The sequence below is a fragment of the Zingiber officinale genome, chromosome 6B, assembly GCF_018446385.1.
Source record: "Zingiber officinale cultivar Zhangliang chromosome 6B, Zo_v1.1, whole genome shotgun sequence".
Lineage (NCBI taxonomy): Eukaryota > Viridiplantae > Streptophyta > Magnoliopsida > Zingiberales > Zingiberaceae > Zingiber > Zingiber officinale.
The window spans coordinates 108,868,870-108,888,156 of NC_055996.1; the positions used below are offsets into that span (position 1 = coordinate 108,868,870).

A 19,287-nucleotide genomic window follows, 5' to 3' on the forward strand; every position below is an offset into this window, starting at 1 on the left:
AGCCAAAAAGAAGTATGCAAAAGCAAACAACTAAACTAAACCAAATGCATCTAATGCATCCTCCCAGACTTAAACTTTTCATTGTCCCAATGAAAACTAAAACAATGTGAAGGAGATTAAAGATAAGAGAAGTTCTCAAATGATGCGTGCCAAATGTCATTAACTTCTCCATCATGTAATTGCATTCTTCCTAATCTTTGAGTCCTATAAAAGAAAATTGACAATAAAAATTAAGTAGAGGATACATGCTTATTATGAGGAAAGAAATGAAACTAGAAAGGAACTAAAAACATGAATGAAAACAAGATTGAACTTGGGTTGCCTCCCAAGAAGCGCTTGTTTAAGGTCATTAGCTCGACCACCTGATTAAATTCATCGAAATCTCGCTCTTGGAGGGGTAAGATATTTCAACACCCTCCTACCAAGGGCCCTTATTATGGAGAGAGCTTTCATCAAAGGAGCTACAGAGTAAAGTATAACTTTCTCCATCTTCATCTTCTTTGAAGTTCCATCAGGTGGTCGAAGATGGTTCAGTCTGAACTTCCAATTATTGACCTCTTGAAAATCTGCACACCCAAAAGAAAAGCATACCTCTCCCAAGCATACTATATTAGATAGAACTAGAACCTTATTAAGATGAACTAAATATGTATCAAAAATTGAATCACATCCAACAAAATCAATCGTAGATACCTCTATAAAATTTTCCAAAAGATCATTAGAAATACTAACCTTGCTTTGCTAAGAGATACCTGAAAGTTCTAAACATATGGATGTGACCTCTTCTGAATCTTGTATTGGCTTTAGCTCTAGCTTAAGTAGTGGTGCCTCTAAAAGTGGTGATTCTTGGGGCTTTGCTTCTATTGCACAAGTCCCTATACATTGGTCCACAATATGTTCAATCCTTACAACTCTCATAATCTCAGAAGGTTGTGTGGATAAAGGAGGTGGTTCTTTAGATGCTGCTTCCACAACACAGTTCCCTACACTTCCTTTCATAACGTCATCATCAGCACCAGCATCATAAAATAAATCGACATCAATATCCTCAGTGGGAGAATCATCTATAGGAGGATTACTAACTTCATTTACAGTTTTAAGTTGATCTACCACATAACATTCATCGTCTGAAAATTCAATTTTATCATAACACCCTGTAAACCCAGAAGATAAATCTGAAAACTTGTTATCCACTGCATTATCATCACAATCCTCATCTGAAGAGTCCTCATCTTTATATACATCCAGAAATCTACACTCAACCATATTAGTGTCACAGAATTTACCAAAGTCTTCTTTTTCATTGACCCTCACTAGCCTTTGTGGAAAAGGAACCTTTAGTGAAGGTCTTGGGAAGGTTCTTCCTTTTTCCCATATTCCCATTGAGCTTGCGGAGGAGGTCCAACTTGCTTATCTAGTGTAGGTGTGATCTTGAGGAAAAGGTACTTGTGGCCTTTGGGAACTTCCTAGAGTAATGGAATTGAGTTCTTGTGATCTTTTATTGTTCTTCTCCTCAATTCTGTACAAGTCATTTCTCAGAAGTTCTTCATGATTCTTGCCACTTCTCTACTTAATATCACTACCATTTTCACTAGACCTTGTCTGTGTAGGAGGAAGATCTTCTTTGAACCATTTTGAAACTATGCTATTAATATTTTCCCCTAAATGTTTGAACTCCTCATTCCGTGACTTGTGAATTTCAACATTTTTGGATGGTTGAACTGCATTTTGTTTGATAGGCTCTCTTGCATTTATGGCTTGCACTTCTTGAATTTTTGAGGGAGATTCCATCCAACTTTTGTTCGACCATTCATGGAGGTTCAATGTTACTTGATCAATTAATGTATATGTTTCATCTACACTCTTATCCATAAAAGAACCTCCAGCTGATGAATCTAGCAAACACTTATCAGAGAAAGAAATTCCCCTATAGAATATGTGCAGGGTCAGTCATTTTTCCAAACCATGATGAGGGCACTATCTTTGTAGACTCTTGAATCTGTCTCATGCTTCCAATAATGATTCTCCATATGCCTGAGCAAAATTTGTGATGCAATTCCTCATGTAAATCGTTCTACTTAGAGGGAAAAAATAATTCAGAAATTGCTTCTCTAATTGTTCCCAACTTGTGATGCTTTGAGGACGAAGATAATATAACCAACTCCTTGCTTTATCCTTGATGCTAAAAGAAAATGTCATCAATCGAACTGTATCTGCTGACACTCCTTCACAATTCACCATATCACAAAGTTCTAGAAATGTCTCAAGATGTAGATAAGAACTTTCTGATATTTCTCCTCCAAATTTATGACCTTGTATCATGAAAATTAACTCTGGGTCTAGTTGGAAACTTTCTGCTCCAATATGAGGCTGCACAATGGGAGATAAAAATCTTGCAGAAATGGGTGCAGAGAAATCTCTTAAGGACCTGCTTGACATGTTAGTGCTCATGGTATCTAAAAAAAATTATGAGAAAAGAACAAAAATGAAGAATTAAAGATAAGAAATAAAATGTTATATGAAAAACAAGAAAGAAAATGCATAATTTAAATTGTAAGAAAGAAAGTGCATAATGAAAACAAGAAAGAAAATGCAAAGGAAAAAAGAAAAATGTCTAGGATAACTCATATGCTAATCATCTAATATTAATCGAAAATAGTCCCCGGTAACGGCGCCAAAAACTTGTTACGATTCTGCAAGTGCACAGATTCGTTATCAGTAATATATAAGATTGTCGAACCACAGGGACTCTTGATTAAGCACTAGAGATGTCGCAAAGTTGGCTTTGGCGCTTACAAACTAACGAGAGTGATTGAAGAGAGAAAGAGAAGAATGAGAGAATCGATCTTGGAGGGAATTGAGCTTTGAGAAATGAATTCTAGGATTTCGGTTTCGTTGTGGTAGAACTTGATGTATCATGTTCTATTTTTTCCTCATTGTCAATCGACATGCATTCGCCGGAAGTTAAAGTTGCTATCCTTAAGCACTAAACGGAGAAAATCCCTGTAAAATCCTATTACGCTTAACCCCTGTCACTAGGGTGCATCGGTAGATCACAAGAATGCAAATCCAATCGATATCATTAAGGATAGAGATAAGGGTTTAGTTCGGTCTCTTACTTCCTTATGGAGAAGTTGCCTCTCCTTTCAAGGGAGTATCCTAGATATCCGTGAACGGGTTACCCCTGTCACTAGGGTCCCTCGGGTGTACGATCTAAGATCCTCTCTTTACGAAATTATCAATTCCTACACAATCGATCAATATGATGAGATAATCTCAACAAGTCTCATGCATATCAAATAGAAACAAAGCAAGCAAAATCACCCAATAAATAAAGACATAAACATGAGTCTTACATCAAACGCTATCCAAAACTACTCCCTACATCCATAGAAAAGGAGATCTACTCCATTGTGAGGGAAGAACAACCCCAAAACATAAAGTAAGCATACTTACAACCCTTGATGTGAGAAGAAGGGGAAGAAGAGATGTTTGCCGAGGTTTCCGATGTCTTGGGGATGCCTCCTTGCTCTGGAGATGGACGGAACGTCAAGGGACGATGGTGGATGAAGCTCTAGGGTTTCCCCCGAAGGGGAGAACCCTTTCCCGATGAGAGGGACGAAGTCCCGAACCAAAGATGCCCCCAAGAATAGGGTTCTTGACCCTTTTATAAGCTAGGGCACGGGCGCCGCACGGCCAACACCTTCCTCCCTTCGGGTTGAGTGGCACGGTCGTGCGAGATCCACACAGTTGTGCCTTCTTTTGTCCCTGGCCATGCTGCATGGCCGTGCCAATTGGCACGATCGTGTGGATCTCGAGCTCGGCTCCTGGGACACGGTCGTGCAGGATTGCACCGCCGTGCATTGCTTGGATGCGGTCATGGGGGGCACGACCGTGCAGGATAGCACGCCCATGCAAGGCTTCATCTCTGGTAGGCCACACGACCATGCAAGAGTTGCACGACCATGCACTTCTCTTCTGCTGTTTGGCCACACGACCGTGCAAGGTTGCACGGTCGTGTTCTCTGCCTTGTTCCGGTGCGTCGACAATCGCTGTTTTTGTTCCGAAAGTTATCTCTGTCAACACAAAACCAAACAAAGAGCAGATATCCGAACAAAAGAGTATATATGATGAGTATATGATAAAAGAGATGATCATGCAAAGAACATATACGTATAAAGCAAGTGAATGTGCGTTAAAACATGCATAAACGATCATAATATTTACGCACATCAGTGGCCATATTCCGGTGGCCAAAATCATCCAGGAGATCGCAGCAGCAAAGGAGTGAAATGAAGCTGCAAGTTCTACCGGAGGTACCTTCAAAGGCTATTGAAGGCGCCTTCGCGCCTTCTGTGGAAGGTGCCTTCCATGCCTGGAAGGCACCTTCGATGAACAGTGCGAAGACGCCTTACAAGCCTATGAAAGGCATCTTCGACCAGGCTGAAATGAGTTGTTGGCCTTGGATAAAGTTTTATCGACGAGCGCCTCGCTGGATGCGCCTTCCAGCCCTATAGAAGGCACCTTCAGCCTATGGATAAGATTTTTCAGGGGCTATTAAAAGACCCCTGGACCTAGGAAAGAAGTAACAACTTGTGTATTCACTTTTCTAGTCTTTTCCGAGCTTTTATTATGTGTAAAAGGCTTCTCCACCTTCAGTGAAGGAGATTCTTAGTGAACTTTCTACTGCCTTGGATTAACAACCATCTAGGTTATAACCAAGCAATTCTTGGCCTTTTACTGATTTTATTTAAGTTGTTATATCTGTTTAATTTACTAATTTTATTTAAGTTGTTATTTCTGTTTAATTTTATTTTAATTGCTTTGCTAATCTAAGTCGAAAGATGAGAAAGGTTTATTTTAGTATTTCAGGTAACTCAACCCTCTCCAACCATCCTACCTGGTCCAATAGGAGCCGCCTCGAAGGCACCTCCAACACTCTTTAAAAGAGCTATTCGACTGGAACTTGAACACAACTCATATACAACTCTTCTATGCGATCATTCGACGTTCTGGCTGCTTTGACCTCGTACTACTATGACATTGCTACTTATGATTGTTGTTGGCAGACCGACACCGACACACGAGCCCATTCAAACTCTACAACTTCAAGTGTTGGTAATGATTTAGTATTGTTGTATTCCTTTCATACTTGCAAAAGGAAAGTATAGGCTATTATACTTTTCTAATTTTTGTACTTATATTTGATTCCCTCTTCCGACCATTCTGAAAGAGGTTATAATGAATTACCCATCAATACAATCTTAGGGATCGTGAGTTTTGGAGTAGGAGTCGTCGGAGATTTCGAACTAAGTTATCGATCATGTACTTATGTTTTTCGTTTCTATTTTTGTTTAATTCCGTTGTGTACTTTGTTTTTAAAAGAAGAAAAAGACAAGTTTTCAAAATATATATGATTCACTCCCCCCACGTGCACACTGATCTTATAATTGCAAGTTGGGATTTTGAAACTTTCTAAGGAGATAAGGCCAAACTTTAGTTACTTTCAGTTTAGTGACTGGTTAGTGATATTTAGATAGGGAATCTAGGTATTTTATTTATGCTAAAATCATCATAATTGTGTGTCCTATCACATGTCATGTCATCATATCGTATATCTTGTCATGATATTTGATATATGACATACCATATATACATCATTTAGATATAATAGTTTATCTTTTGAAAAGTACTCATTTTCATGTATGTTATAATCATTATCATACATAAATTATTAATTCCTTTTAATTAAGGATAATGACATTAATTGACATCCTAGGTTAGATGATCAAAGCTTAAATGCCTAATTGAAAATGCATGAGTCATTAGTTAAGAAAAATCTAATTTACGTCTCACAAAAACTATAAGGATGACTTGTATGTATATTGATTAATTAGATACAAGTGAGATGTTAGGTGGATAAACTTATGATATTGATCTAGTGCATCTATTTGAGTTTTAGTTTCACTAAAACACAGATTATGTGAAGTCCAATCATGAAAAAATCAAGTGTACAAGTCATGTGCATTTAGTCTAAAGAGTATGGTTGGAAATTGATTTTGAAAATTATTTCAAAATTATTTTGGAAAATTTTAGTGAAGTTTATCTTTTGATAGGAGTCATCATTAATTAAGTAGATACAAAGTAGGGTGAAACATTAAAATTTTTAATGATTTCTAATTTTATATTAATATCTGAAAATGAGAGTTATTTTCATATAAATCTATTTTTTTCATGATAATATATAACATAAGTAATATCTATGTGAAATTTCATAATTTTTTGATAATTGCATAATTATTTATGATTTTCTAAAATTAAATATGAAATTATTTTCAGAAATCAAAAAATTTAGATAGGGTAATCGATTAACCTCAAGCAAATCAATTAGGATGCGTTTGGTTGAGGGTTATCTTTGATAACCTTGGTTATCCATCTAAGGTTACCAACGAAAACCATGTTTGGTTTAGGTAGTCGATGATTCTCGAGTAATGTTCCATGCCTGACACGTCAACAAAAGGGGCATGCAATCCGGAATCAAAAAAACCTTGAAAAATTAAGGTTTTTCTTGATTCCGGGGTTAACAAAAATTTTTTACCCAAAATACCCTTGAATAAGAGAAAAATATGATAAAAAATGTAAAGAACAAATAAAATATAAAAAAAATAAAAAAACTTTTAAAAAATAAAAAAATGTAAAAAACATAAAAAAATTTAAAAAATAGGAAAAAAGCATAAAAGTTTAAAAAATATATAAAAATGGAATAAAATAGAAAAAAATTTTAAAAAATAAAAATGTAAAAAAATTTAAAAAAAAATAAAAAATTAAAAAAACATAAAAAATTAAAAACACATAAAAAAATTAAAAAACTTTTAAAAAATACACATAAAAATAAAGAAAAATGTGAAAAAGAAAAAATAAAAAAATGTAGAGTTTAAAAATAATAATAATAATAATAATAATATATGGTTGGTTTTGTAACTAAGGGTAATATAGTAAAATATTAAACTAGGTTATTCATTAAAACCTTTAAACAAATAAGTTTTTATTGCATTACCTAGGTTAAACCAAACAACATTTGGTTATGTTTTATTCCCCATAACTTTGGTTATGTGATTACTTGGTAATCACATAACCAAGGTTATACATGATAACTTGAACCAAACGCACCCTTAGGGTAATCAATTAAGGTGAATTTTCGTGAGCACAAATGCTCGTGGAATCGATCAAGTGATTGATTAAACGTCATAATCGATTGTATCAATCGATTAATATGGGCATAATTGATTAAATCCTAACTTCAATTGATTCAGAGAGACTGTAATCGATTGGTAGCTGAAACCAATCTATTAAGAATGCTGATTTTGGCTGAAATAGTCTGATTTCATTCCATTGAGCCACGTTTAATCGAGTTAACCATCCCTAACCCTCTAAAGTGTTTTGATAAGTATTTAAGAGTAATTTTCTTAATGAAAATAAGAAAGAAATGGTTAAAGGAGACTAATTTAGATTTTAAGAGGAGCTTTAGATTCAAAGTTAAACTTTTAGTCTCATGACTTCAATTTTGAGTTTCCTAAAGGTTTAGGAACTCAAAATCATTGTTGATGTAATGATAAAAGATTGGAGTATGTTTTGAGGGGCGAGTTTCTCCTTAAAGGTATTTTTTTTAATGAAAAAGATGAGGAACCAATGTAAGATTGGAAATCTTCATTGTAATGGATGTATGTTCAAAGCTAAGCATAGTATACAATGAAAGGTATGAGACTTCATTAGGGTGTTTTTGAATAAATTGACTCTTAAGGTGAAGAGTTTTTTTATGTATGTCAAAGGGAGAGAAAATATGGGGTTTAAGTTAAAAACTCACATTAATGCTTTGGCATAGGATGAAGAATGGAGTTGGGCTAATATGGGTTAGTATAACTTGAACATATTGTCAAAAATTAAAAATGGGGAGATTGTTGGAAGATTATTGGTGCAATCCCCCTCGGGTCAAGGTTGATCAGTTTGACTAAGTTTCAGTGGATTCAAGCTTGAGTTTCGATGTTGGACAATATGTGAAGAAGAGGTCAAGCATGTCAAGGTTAACCGGATACTTGACAATATGTGAGAGAAAAGTCAAGTAGGTCATAGAAGACTAGATACTTGACTAGGAAAGTTATAATTGCAGTTAAGCAAAGAAAAATATAAGTTGATCAAGGAGGACTGCACATTGGCAAAGGGAAGTCCTAACTGCAGTTAGGCAAAGGAAAGTCCAAGTGGGTCAAAGAGGACTGCACATTAGCAAAGGGAGGTCCTAACTATAGCTAGGCAAGGGAAAGTCCAAGTGGATCAAGGAGGACCGCATATTGGCAAGGAAAAATCCTAACTAAGATTAGGAAAGAAGAAAATCCAAGTGGATCAATGAGAACCATACGTGGTGATCAAAAGTCCAATGGGGCGTTGACACGAGATGAAAAGTCCAAGTGGGTCAAAGGTTGACTGGACACTTGGTGAAGAAATTCTAATAGGTCATTGTTGATCGAATGTTGGGCAAGGGAATTCTAAACTTGGATTAATAAAGTTAGGGTTAGGCAATTGATTGGCCCTAAGCTAATCGATTATGGCTTAATTCGCAAGAGCACAGAAGGTCCCAGAATCAATTGGGCAATTAATTCCGACATCTCTAATCGATTGGTTCAATCAATTAGGCAGTGTTGAATTGATTGGGAAGAAAACTCAATCGATTGGGAGCTTCGCGAAGGAAATTTATGATAACTAAAGCAAAATCAATTGGCCCAATCGATTTAGCCATTACCAATCATTTGGGCCAATCAATTGGGCAGTAGTTTGTCACAAAGAGGTGGAATTGATTGGAGCAATCGATTTTAACATCCCTAATTGATTAGGGCAATCGATTAAGGGCTAGTTTACAAAAAAAAGAGTTTTGGAATCGATTGGGTAATCGATTAAGACTCTGTTAATCGATTGGACTAATCGATTAAGGATTTTCGCAAGAGAACAAAAGGTTAGAGAATTGGTTGAGCAATTAATTAAATCCTTTGAATAGATTGGGATGGTTCACCAATCGATTAGGGTTCGAAAAAAGAGTTGTTCTGTAGGTGTTTGAACGGTCTGATGATGTGACAATCAATTAAGGAAAAGCTGCATCAATTGGGAGGTATCAAAGAACCCTAAAAAGGGTTTTCTTGAACATTGCAAAGTCACTGATTCTTGTGACATTGGGGAAGAAGTTGGTTGGTCCTAGGAAGATCGTACCGGTTCCCCTGTAAAAAAAATTTGTACAAGTCTTGAACCTTTCCTAACAACCTATTGTGTTCTTTAGAAATTAAATTCGGAATCGCAAACAAAACTTAACATTATTGATTCCAAATTTAACTTATCTGTTCTTAGAGGTTTAGACTTGGATCACAAACGATACTTAACATTATAGATCTAATTTCACCTATATTACAAATTCAATTAAATATTAATTTCAGAAATCGGCTCCCAGGTCAAACATGGCGAGACACTTGGCCTTCTTGGAAATGGGAACATCCACCACTACCTCGACAAAGCCTCTTAACGAAATTCAATATTTAATTTCCTTATATAACTCTAGGTTTAACCAAAAAGAACAATCGAATCACAAGATTGAAAAATAAAAGAGACACAAATTCGAAACAAATCCAAATATCTAGAATCTCTAGCCTGTTGTGTTTGGAATTCATACAAAGAAAAAATAGTATGATGCGGAAAATAATTACTAGTTATACCTTTCTTTGTATGCAACAACCTCTTGATCTTCTACCGTATTCCTCTTCTTATCTCGGACATCGTGTGGGCGAGGATCTTCCAAGATGAGAACCACCCAAGCCCTTCTTCCTTCTTCCAAGTTTCGGCCAAGCAAATTTCTCTAAGAGATAGCAAGTCTCGACCACCACCACCAAGCTCCAAGGGATGCTAGAAACAAAGCCTCCTTTTCCTCCTTCTTCTCCTAGCAAGATCCGGCCACCTTCCAAGCTCCAAGAGATGATGAGGTTAGGCCAAGGAGAAGAAAGAAAAAGGAAAAGGGAGAATATGAGGGCCGTACACACCAAGGAAGAGAGGAGAGGAATAGAAGAGAGTTCACCTTGTGAAGGCACCCCCTCTCTCTCTTTTATAATCCTTGGTCTTGGCAAATAAGGAAAGTTTTAATAAAAACTTCCTTATTTTCTTTGCCATGAAAAGAAAATTTTAATTGATAAAAAATTTCCTTTTCTTTTATTAAAGTGGTTGGCCACATCTAATTCTCCAAGCAAGGAAAGTTTTAATCACAAGAATTAAAACTTCCTAATTTGTTTCCAAAAATTTTTAAAATAAAAATTTCTCTATTAATTTTTCCCTACATGGTTAGTTATAAAAGGAAATTTTATAAATTAAAATCTCTCTATTAAAACATGTGGATGATTTCCAAAAAGAAAAGTTATCTTTAAAATTAAAATCTTCCTCTCAATCTACAAATAAGGAAAGATATCAAATCTTTTCTTAATCTTTTGTAGAAACTATAATAGGAAAATTTTAATTTTAAAACTCTCTTTTAAAATCATGAACATGGTTTCATAAAAGAAAAGTTTTATCAAAAATTAAAATCTTCCTTTCAATCTATAAATAAGGAAAGATATCAAATCTTTTCTTAATCTTTTATAGAAACTATAAAAGGAAAGATTTAATTTTAAAACTCTTTTTTAAAATCATGAACATGGTTTTATAAAAGGAAAGTTTTATCAAAAATTAAAATCTTCCTTTTAATTTACAAATAAGGAAAGATATCAAATCTTTTCTTAATCTTTTATAGAAACTATAAAAGGAAAGATTTAATTTTAAAACTCTCTTTTAAAACCATGGTATCCACATAAGAAAGATTTAAAAAAAAATCCTTTTTAATTTAATGTGGCCGGCCACACCAAGCTTGGATTCAAGCTAGGGCCGGCCACACAACTTGGCTCATCCTATTTGCTTGGCCGGGCCAAGCTTGGGTTCCAAGCTTGCTTGGCCGGCCACCTTAGGATGGGTATAAAGGTGGGTATAGGTGGGTATAATACTTTATTAATAAGAGGCTACGATAGGGACCGAGAGGAGGAATTGGTTTTGGTCTCCCGATGAAATTAAGCTTCCCGTATTTGCCCCGAACACCCAACTTAATTTCATCAATAATAATTCATTCCACTAAAGAATTATTATTGAACTACCGTACCAATCTCAAATTACATTTTGGGATCCTTCTTATCATGAGTGTGTTAATCTCCCTGTGTTTAAGATGTCGGATGTTCATTAATTAATTGAGTTACTGACAACTTACTTTAATTAATATCTTAGTCCAAGAGTAGTACCACTCAACCTTATTGTCGTGTCGGACTAAGTCCACCTGCAGGGTTTAACATGACAATCATTATGAGCTCCTCTTGGGGACATTATCAACCTAGATTACTAGGACATAATTTCCTTCTATAATCAACAACACACACTATAAGTAATATCATTTCCCAACTTATCGGGTCTATTGATTTATCGAGCTAAATCTCACCCTTTGATAAGTCAAAGAAATAAATACTAAATATATGTGTTTGTTATTATATTAGGATTAAGAGCACACACTTCCATAATAACTAAGGTCTTGTTCTTTTATTAAGTCAGTATAAAAAGAACTTACCTTAAATGGTCCTGCTCAATACACTTAGAGTGTACTAGTGTAATTTATTAGTCAACATAAACTAATACCTAATTACACTACGACTATTCCAATGGTTTGTTCCTTTCCATCTCAATCGTGAGCTACTGTTTATAATTTATAAGGAATTGATAACATGATCTTCTGTGTGTGACACCACACACTATGTTATCTACAATATAAATTAATCGAACAACTACACTTAACTTATAAATGTAGATATTTGACCAATATGATTTTTATTTCTAAGTAAATGTTTATACAAAAAGCTAGGCTTTTAGTATACATTCCAACAATCTCCCACTTATACTAAAAGACTATGCTGTCATATATCCTGCCATACATCTGATTCCCATCCTTTCAACATGCCTATCAAAAGCTCTTGCCTTAAGAGCCTTAGTGAAAGGATCTCTCAGGTTATCACCTGATGCAATCTAGGTGGCTACAACTTCTCCTTGTTATACGATGTCTCGTATTGGGTGGTACTTGCGCTCTATTGTGTTTACTTGCCTTATGGACTTGTGGTTTCTTCGAGTTTGCTACTGCACCACTATTATTACAATAAATTGTAATAATTTTTGGGCAAACCAGAAATCATGAAGTTTCTGAGTCATTCAGCTTCTATGGTGGAATCCGAAAAGCGCCTATGCTTAATACTCTTCTATTATTATGGCTTCACTTCCTAAAGTAAACACAAAACCCCGAGGTCGACTTACTATTTGTCACGCCCCTAGAGGAGTCTCTGCCAGACAAAAATCCGGCAGCATCTCCCCTATACCGGTGGCAATCCAAAACATATATACATACAAAATATACATCAGCCACATGTGGCTGGAATATATACACAACCACGCAGTTAATAATCTCAGCTTACACGGCTGGACAAATATAACAACAACCACGCAGTTATATATATACAACGAACAGCCCACTCGGCTGCATTAAAAATCAACACAACGGAAAAATGATAACGGAAGCCCAATACAACACAATCAACACACTGCTAGCCGCCTAGGCTTTATACAACAACAAATACAACAACACATCAAATACAACAATTACCAAATACAAGTAAAACATATACAAAACCCAAAACGGTCTTCGGATGTGACGTAGGACCCGGCAGACAGGATACTCCGAGCGACACCAACCATCTACAGGCTACCTAAAAACATAAATGTATACATACGGTGGTGAGTATAGGTAACTCAGCGGGTAATAGACAAGATAGTGCATGGTCCATAAACAAACATGGAGATCACAAGTATACAGTCTCAGTAGGGAATAAAGAACATGATCATACTATAATAATCAATGCACCTAAACATATCTGACATAATATCCTGACATATAAACTGTACAAACCTCAACTAACATAATGATGGATACATACCCAATCTGGAATCGACACATGATACGATGATCAGTAAACTCACCGGATCTGCAACAGACATACCCGTGACACCTGTGCAATATAAATACGACTGCATATACATGTAAAATAAATGACATGTATGCAGCATGACAACCATATGCAACAATCATATCTCAAACAAGTGCAACAAATCACAATCACATGCGACTAGTAGCTACTAGGCATGTATGCAGATATATCCCCCCAGATGCACCGCGCATCATATGCAAAAGTGCATGCATGCTCCATGGTCACCCCCGCCACCTCTCCAGACACCACGACCCCTGTATGGCCGAGAGGCTTGGGTCTGTGACGACTATACTACCCTCCAGTCCACTATATAGTGGTCGAGGCGGACAGTCCGCTAATAGCTATCTAGCTATATAGCATCAGGGTCCCTGACTGCTCACAACGTCGGATCTCACAAAACCTCGTGACCGGGTGGCACGACAGGACTAGCTGCAACTGCTCCAGCTACCACTACCCATGAGTGGCCGAGTGTGCGACGTTATTCCCAAACCAACCGATGACTCTCTCAACCACAAGGGAGACAATGGTCATCAGATGCAATGAATGATGAATATAATATATATATAACAGAGTAGATATCAAGAGTGGAGACTGTATATGAATTAAATAGATCATCACAAGGGACAAGCATAAGTATCGTGCAGGAAAAACAGCAACCGATCATGATATAAGATAAAGCAACCTAATTCATCGAATAATAACCATACACTAAGTACAAGAAAATCTACATAGATGCCAAGGAAGAAATACCCGCCTTAAAATGTAGATCGTGCCAAGTAATCCCGCGTCGAGACACTCATCCCGAATCCAAGTCCTGCAACAATCAATATGTTTATATTTTATTTAGCTAAATTCATATGAATTAAATAGCTAAATAAAATCCCTAACCCAATAAGTTTACTCCAATCAAATATGATCTCTGACTAATCCCCCAAATCAACACATCCTTTAATCCAATAACAAATTCATCTCTCTAATATCAATTCATCTCATAAAGATATCAACCCACAATAACCTATCATAAAATCAAATCTCTATCATAAATTCGCATCAACCTAACATCATCACCGACAACTAACCAAACCACCACATCTGATAATCCAACCAACAATCAATCCAATGATCCTAAGAATGATCACATAACAATCCACATCCCAATTAATTCCTTAATCTAATTCATTACATAATGTAATCAATTTATAACACAACTTACCCAAATCCAAGGTGGCAGCTGGTGAAACATGACCAGATGGATTCACTATCAAAACAAGATCGCCAGAATTATGGTTCATCGGCGAACAGTACTGATCGAAGCTACAATGACCAACCAAGCATCAAATCTCCATATTCCAATACCAAAATAGAAATCAGATTGCTACAAAATCTGATATGAATCATACCTTACCCCGATTTAGTGCCAATAGATTTGATTCATGTGGAGAACCCACCTCTGGCAACTAGGTAGCAACTTGTGTCACAGGTGGAATGGAAAATGTAGGCGCTCCTCCTCTTCAAATCTGCAAAGAACAATGTTCTGGTGATCATCCTTCTCTCCAAGACCCCTGTCCGATCGAGTGCCCTAGATCACCGATCGATAATGATGTCGTTGAGCTGAGCATCGTACAGGACAAGATCAAGATCGTGAGGTATGGCAGGTGAGCAATATTAGGGCACGAATTAAATGTGAGATAGAGAGATCGACCTCATTGCTATCGGCATCGAGCTCGGTGGTCGCCAGCGAAAAATCAAAGCTAGGGCTCGGATTCTCCCTCTTCTGGCCAAAGATATGCTAGCACCAGGGCAACGATCTGGGGAGAAGAATGAGGCTAGGGCTACATCGGCGATGGGCGGCGCTCAACGACGTCGGGCGGCGTGGCATGGTCGGGAGAGATCGGCGTCGCCGACATCGAGCAGAGACGTGAGGGAAGGAAGGAGAGACACACGAGTAGACAAGGAGAAGAGAGACTCAGCCGGCGGCGTCGACCAATAGCCGACGATCGCGAGCTCAGCGTCGGTGAGGCGAAAAATCACCGGAGAAGGGGGGTTTCGGGAAGAATGAATCGGGGAGAAAGAATAGGAATAGGGGAAAATTTAGGGAAATTAGGATTTAAACCTAGGTTAGATTAATTAAAATCTAAGTCAACCCCCAAATCAACTCCCACTTAAATGGGTATTCCAAAACAGGCTTCTTCTGTACCCCGAATCCATCCCCTTAAAATGGGTCATACGGACCCCGTTTAATTCCCGAAAAATATCTAAAAATTCTTGAAAAATTCAATAAGATTTGTCGTCCAATAATATTTATTATTTAATTTTTCGATATCTTACACTATTGTCCCTATCTGATTGGAAGTCAAAATCCGTGTAACTTTCAGGGAGCAAATTATTTGCTTAATAAACCAGCATATAATCTCTAGTTTTTCTCAGGTACTTTAATATATGCTTAACAGCAGTCCAATGTCCCTGTCTAGGGTTACTTTTGATATCTGCTAACCATGCCCACGGTAAAGCAGATATCCGGTCTCGTGCATAGCATGCATTAGGCTTCCGATAGCCGAAGCATAAGGAACTACCTTCATGTCCTCTATCTCCTTTGATGTCTTCGGAGACATCTCTTTAAATAAATTTACTCAATGTCTAAAAGGTAAAAAACCTTTCTTGGAGGCTTGCATACTAAAATGAGCTAAGATCGTATCGATATATGAAGCTTGGGATAATCATAATATTCTTTTCTTTCGATCCCTTATTAGTTTGATCCCAAGAATATGTGCATTCTCCCAAGTCTTTCATATCGAATTGTTTGGACAACTATACCCTTACTTCCGACAATACTTTGATATTATTTCCAACTACCAAATATGACATCTACATATAGTACAAGAAATACCACCACATTTTCATCACACTTCTTGTATACACAAGACTCATTCGGACACTGAATAAATCCATAGGTCTGGATTACTTCATTAAACCGGATGTTCCAAGACCTTGAAGCTTTGCTTCAGTCCATAAATAGACTGATTGAGCTTTCATACAAGATGTTCTTTGTCCTTTGCAATGAACCCCTCTGGTTGCTTCATATGGATGCTTTCAAGACTTCCTTTAAGGAAAGTTGTCTTGATATCCACTTGCCATATCTCATAATCCATATGAACATCAATAGATAAAAGAATCCGGATAGACTTAAGCATGACTACCGATGAAAAGGTTTCCCTTTTTCAACAAGCCTTACTTTGAAAGTTTCCACCTTCCCGTCTATCCCTTTTTTTCTATTGTAGACTTATTTTCACCCAATAGATTTTACACCATTTGGTGGTTCTATAAGCTCCCAGACTCTATTAGAATACATAGATTCTATTTCAGTATTCATTGCTCTTTGCCAAAATGCTGTATCTTTATCTTATAGTGCTTCATCATATGTCCGGGAATCAGGTTCATGTTCACAAGGGCTCTAGTCCAAAGACTCTCCCAAAACATGAATCTTTCAGGTTGCCTAACAACCCTCCCACTACGACGAGGCACTTTCTGCAATTGTGTATCATTTGTGATACGTGTTGTAGTTTCTTGTGATATTTCATCTTGTACAGTTGGTACTAGATTAGACTTATCCTTTATTATTTCCTTAAGAACAAATTTACTTATGGGCATGTGGTTCATTACATAGTCCTCTTCTAAAAATCGAGCATTGGTGCTAACAATGACCTTATGATTTTTTAAAGACTATAAACCTCCTTTCGTTTCTCTAGGATAACCCACAAACAGGTGAACTTCTGTTCATAATTCCAACTTATCAGTATCTCCCTTCAGCACATATGTTGGACTACCCCAAATCCGAATATGCTTCATACTAGCCTTACGCCCATTCTACAATTCTATGGGAGTAGAGGGTTCTGACTTAGAAAGTACTATGTTCACTTCTGTTTCCAGAGTATATCCCTCAAACGAATTTGGTAATTCTGAATAACTCATCATTGATCTAACCATTTCCATAAGAGTCCTATACCTTCTCTTAGAGTGTATACTAAAAGCCTAGCTTTTTGTAAACATCTATTTTGAAATAAAAGAATCACATTGGTCATATGTCTACATTTATTTACTAAGTGTAGTTGTTCAATTAATTTATATTATAGATAACATGGTGAGTGGTGTCATTCACAGAAGATCATGTTATCAGTTCTTTATAAATTATAAACAGTTGCTCACGACTAAGATGGAAAGGAACAAACCGTTGGAATAGTAGTAGTGTAATTAGGTATTAGTTTATCTTGACTAATAAATTACACTAGTATACTCTAAGTGTATTGAGTAGGACCATTTAAGATAAGTTCTTTTTATACTGACTTAATAAAAGAATAAGACCTTAGTTATTATGGAAGTGTGTGCTCTTAATCCTAATATAATAACAAGCACATATATAGTGTGAGATTACTTTGACTTGTCAAAGGGTGAGATTTAGCTCGATAAATTAAAAGGCCCGATAAGTTGGGAAATGATATTACTTATAGTGTGTATTGTTGATTATAGAAGGAAACTGTGTCCTAGTAATCCAGGTTGATAATGTCCCCAAGAGGAGCTCATAAGGATTGTCATGTTAAACCCTGCAGGTGGACTTAGTCCGACATGACGATAAGGTTGAGTGGTACTACTCTTGGACTGAGATATTAATTAAAATGAGTTGTCAGTAACTCAATTAATTAGTGGACATCCGACATCTTAAACACAGGGAGACTAACACATTCATAATAAGAAGGAGCCCAAAATGTAACTTGGTATTGGTGCGGTAGTTCAATAATAATTCTTTAGTGGAATAAATTATTATTGATGAAATTAAGTTGGGTGTTCAGGGCGAACACGGGAAGCTTAATTTCATCGGGAGACCAAAACCAATTCCTCCTCTCGGTCCCTATCGTAGCCTGTTGTATATAGAGAATTATACCCATCACATACCCACTTCTTACCCACCTTATACCCATCCTAATGGGGTCGGCCAAGAAAGCTTGGAACCCAAGCTTGGGCCGGCCAAAGCAATTAGGATGAGTAAGATGGTGTGGTCGGCCCTAGCTTGAACCCAAGCTTGGTGTGGCCGGCCACATCATATTAAAAGGATTTTTTAAAAAAAAAAAAAATCTCATGTGGATTCCATGGTTTTAAAAGATAGTTTAAAATTTAAATCTTTCCTTTTTATAGCTTTCTACAAAAGATTAAGAAAAGATATGATATCTTTCCTTATTTGTAGATTGAAAGGAAGATTTTAATTTTGAGAAGACTTTCCTTTTTTGTAACCATGTTCATGATTTAAAAGAGAGTTTTAAAATTATAAATTTTTCCTTTTATAAGTTTCTACAAAGGATTAAGAAAAGATTAGATATCTTTCCTTATTTGCAGATTGAAATGAGTTTTTATTTTTGAGATAACTTTCCTTTTTGGAAATCATCCACATGTTTTAAAGAGAGATTTTAATTTAAAGAAATTTTCTTTTATAACCAACTATGAAGGGATAAATTATTAGAGAAATTTTTTATTAAAATTTCTGGAAATAAATTATGAAGTTTTAATTCTTGCATTAAAACTTTTCTTGTTTGGAGCTTGTAGATGGCCGGCCATGTAGATAAAGAAAAGGAAATTGATTTTTAATCAATTAAATTTTCCTTTTCATGGAAAAAGGAATTAAGGAAGTTTTTATTTAAATTCCCTTATTTGCCAAGACCAAAGATTATAAAAGAGAGGGTAGGGGTGCCTTCATGGCTAACAACTCTATTATATTTCCCTCCCTCTCTTCCTTGGTGGTGGCCGGCCCTATTGCTTCTAGCTCTTCTCCTTTTCTCTTCCTCCTTTGTGGCCGGCGGCATCAACATAAGAGGAGTCCTTGGTGGCCGGTTCTAGCTAGGAGAAGGAGAGAAAGGAGGTTTTGTTTCTAGCATCCCTTGGAGCTTGGTGGTGGTGATTGGACCTCTACATCTCTTGGAGAATTGGTGGTGGCCGAATCTAGCTTGGAGAAGAAGGGGCTTGGTGGTTCTTGTCTCGGAAGATCGTTGCCCACACAACGTCTGAGATTAGAAGAGGAATACGGTAGAAGATCAAGAGGTTATTTGCTTACAAAGAAAGGTATAACTAATAATTATTTTCCGCATCATACTAGTTTTTCTTTGTATGAATT

General features: G+C 36.5%; 1 non-coding gene across 1 annotated transcript; it reads left to right on the top strand.

Annotated features, from left to right (window-relative positions):
- Window positions 1-1,960: 1,960 nt before the first annotated feature.
- LOC121993338 lies at window positions 1,961-2,066 on the top strand. Its single transcript, XR_006115199.1, has one exon. It is a non-coding gene; the product is annotated as a small nucleolar RNA R71 (small nucleolar RNA).
- Window positions 2,067-19,287: the final 17,221 nt, after the last annotated feature.